Below are 4,037 nucleotides of genomic sequence, written 5' to 3' on the forward strand. Positions count from 1 at the left end.
GACCCCCAGCTAACACCACCTAGCAGCACAACTCATAACTACAAAGCATGTGCGCGCAACAGGTCGTTTCCGGTTATTTTTGGGTCCCCCTTCGTATATAGCCTTCTTGGCATATGGTTTTATCCCCACAGCCAGGAGGCAGGTTAACGTGACGTTTATTCCAAAGCCCGGAAAACTTGATTATACCGAGGCTAAGGCTTATCGCCCTATCAGCCTGTCATATTTCCTTTTGAAAACGATGGAGAAACTAGTGGATAAGCATATTAGGGACGGGGTACTGAGGACATGTCCTCTACACCAAAACCAACATGCCTACCAAACAGGTAAATCTACCGAAAGTGCACTACACAATGTGGTAACACATATAGAAAGTGCAATTGAACACAGGGACATTGCCTTAGGAGCATTCCTTGATATAGAGGGAGCCTTTGATAGGACCTCATTTGATGTAATCAAACAGGCTGCTGGAAGGCATGGCATAGAGCCTGCAATATGCAGATGGATCAGTGCTATGCTGGAAAGCAGAACCATAGCTGCTACATTATCGGGAGAAACGGTGGGGGTGTCCGCGTCTAGGGCATCTCTGCAGGGGGACGTACTTTCGCCTCTGCTGTGGGGCCTGGTCGCCGACGATCTCCTGTGGGGAATTAATGATGATGGGTATAATACAGTAGGATTTGCTGATGACACAGCAATCCTCATAAATGGAAAATTCCTTTCGACTGTATCAGAGCGTCTTCAGTCAGCTCTATACATGGTCCAACGATGGTGTGAAAGAACAGGTCTCTCCATCAATCCCAATAAGACGGTAATCATACCATTTACTACGAAGAGAAATGTAAAGGGTCTTAAGGACCGATTCTCTTCAATAAGACAATCCAGCTCTCCAGCGATGTCAAGTACCTTGGTCTAATATTAGACAAAGGACTGACATGGAAAAAGCAGCTGGACAAAGTCATTAACAAAGCCTATAAGGCTTTTTGGACATGCAGGGGCATGTTTGGTAAAACTTGGGGACTGCAGCTGCACGTTGTACGTTGGATATATACTGCGGCTGTGAGACCTATAATTACTTATGGTGTCACAGTATGGTGGCCCAGAGTTAAATTCAAGACAAGCAAGACAGAACTTGGCAAATTGCAAAGGTTGGCTTGCTTAGGTATTACAGGAGAATTTCGAACATCTCCAACAGCTGCACTGAAGATACTCCTTGGACTCCCCCCACTGCATATAAGATGGATGCAGAGGCCAGGGCAGGAATTTACCGTCTCCAGTGCTGTGGACAATGGAAACCTAGATCTGATGGTTTCGGCCATGCAGACATGAAAACAGAACCCATATTACAAATGGGGTCTGACAAAATGATACTGAGACAAAGATAGGATATTATGTAATAAAGGTAAGAAAAACGTAAACTATCAAGGGTACTGGACATTTTATTAACTAATTATTAGCATAAACTGTATAATTCATCATTCCTCACACTAATAGTATATACCTAGGAACAGGATATTGTTGTAACACTTGTGTAAACGGAACGCTATAGTTGTTATTTCAGACTTGGTGGCAATGTAAGTTATCGCTAGTAACCGGGTCAATATTTGAAGACCACATGCCCTCCAGCCGTGATGGCAATTCTTGGTGACCCCGACAATACAACACAAATAATGGACAGCAGTCGAATAGAAGACCTCCTGCAACAGTACGTAACACAAATGGAAGAAAAACAGCATGATGCTGGTATTACTAGCAGACCAGTACCAACAGAGACACCAAGAATTGCCGTGCGGCTTCTGCCGTTCTGGGCCGACAGACCAGCAGTTTGGTTCGCTCAAGCCGAAGCACAGTTCACTTTGGCTGGTATCAGTAGCGAGCAGACGAAGTTCTCCTATGTGACCTCGCAGTTTGACCAACATTACGCATCGGAAGTAGAGGACATTATCACCTCTCCACCCGAACGAGGGCCTACACCCTACTGAGGACCCCAGCACAGAAGAAGTTGGAGGAATTCCAAAAACATCTAAGAGCTGAGCGAGGGGAACAACTTGATGAGGAAGTCGAGTCTCTCAGTATGCAAGACGCTCTGTGTCAGAAGAACGACTTGAGAAGGCAGAAAGAGAGGACCCCAGCACAGAAGTATTTGGAGGAATTCCAGAAATGTCTGAGAGCTGTGCCTCGGAACCCGAACGAGGGCCTACACCCTACTGAGGACCCCAGCACAGAAGAAGTTGGAGGAATTCCAAAAACATCTAAGAGCTGAGCGAGGGGAACAACTTGATGAGGAAGTCGAGTCTCTCAGTATGCAAGACGCTCTGTGTCAGAAGAACGACTTGAGAAGGCAGAAAGAGAGGACCCCAGCACAGAAGTATTTGGAGGAATTCCAGAAATGTCTGAGAGCTGTGCCTCGGAACCCGAACGAGGGCCTACACCCTACTGAGGACCCCAGCACAGAAGAAGTTGGAGGAATTCCAAAAACATCTAAGAGCTGAGCGAGGGGAACAACTTGATGAGGAAGTCGAGTCTCTCAGTATGCAAGACGCTCTGTGTCAGAAGAACGACTTGAGAAGGCAGAAAGAGAGGACCCCAGCACAGAAGTATTTGGAGGAATTCCAGAAATGTCTGAGAGTTGTGCCTCGCAACACCACGTTATAATCTTTTGTCCCCCCGTGATGCATGACCTCTACTCAGGTGGCCCAAAAGGAAGGCATAAATGATAACTATTTACAACATGCCGCAAAAAAGAAGGAAAGTCCCGAAGATGGATTCAGCTTCTACCTCCTGGACGTGCAGAAAAAGGTGCAAGAAAGAGGCGCTGTCTTCATCAGTGAGATTGCAGCCTTGATGTGGAAGCACATGACACCGCACGAGAGATGGGCGTATGAGGACCAGACCCGAAACAAGACGCAGAACCTGTGCCACCTGGATTCTAAGAACAAATTTCGGCCACGGAAGAGATACTGTGTCCGGATTGAGTGAGTGCTGAACCGGGCTAGCGGGCAGATCAGGATGTCCCAGGAGATAGAACAAATTGTGCGTGCGCTCAAACACCAGAACTCACTGAAAACCCACCGGTTCCACCTGTTGCACGTCAACCGATAGGGTCAAACCTGCCTACATGTTAAACGAGACAGGTCGTGGGACCACCACCAAGACCCTCGACCCTGCAGCCGACGAAACCCCAACCGCGGTTCCGCATGCCGTACCACCACAGCCTGTACAACGAACTACACGCTCCGGACGTCATGTACGTTTTCCTGATCACTTCAACAGCTGAGCAACCATCTCCGCGGGGGGGTGATGTGGGAACTCCCCACATTCAAGCAAGTGTGACAACGCAAGCGTCATTGCCTAGCAACCACTGTTTACTCGTTGTTGCTAAGGACAAATCCTCAAACCCGACCTGGTAATAAAGAACCAAGAAGGGGTCTTCGTGGTCGACGTTACCGTCCGCCACGAAGATGGGGACTACCTCCGACAGGCCAGGATGAGCAAGATAAGAAAATACCAAGTACTACTGCCAGATCTACAAGAAAGACTGAATGCGGACAAAGGGGAAGTATTACCAATAGTAATTGGTACAAGAGGTGTGATACCAAACGACACAATTTTCAACCTGAAGAAACTAAATGTAGGGGACAAAGGTAGGCTTACCACAATATCAACCATGGCTCTACAAGCATCCATCGATATATACAATATATTCATGGATTACAACTTCAGAAGCAGAGATGATGCGCCCCCTACATGATAGAAACAGTCTGACACGCCATCTACAACATTTTAAAAGAAGATGCAGGCATCTTCAATGACATTAAGGAAGAGGCTTACAATAGCCGTTGTTGTATTTATTGTTAGGCTAGTAGCCGAAATTTCCTGTCAAAAACTACTTTTTAAAATATCAGACATCAAACACTAGACTTGGCACAAACAGGGTCGGGCAGACACCTCCACGTGGTTCCCCGCGGGCGGCTCAAAAACTTAAAGCCGGCTAAGATCTGCATTGAATGTGGGAAGTTCCCACATCACCCCCCCCCCCC

Source organism: Cryptotermes secundus, unplaced genomic scaffold (assembly GCF_002891405.2).
Source record: "Cryptotermes secundus unplaced genomic scaffold, Csec_1.0 scaffold635, whole genome shotgun sequence".
Taxonomy (NCBI): Eukaryota; Metazoa; Arthropoda; class Insecta; order Blattodea; family Kalotermitidae; genus Cryptotermes; species Cryptotermes secundus.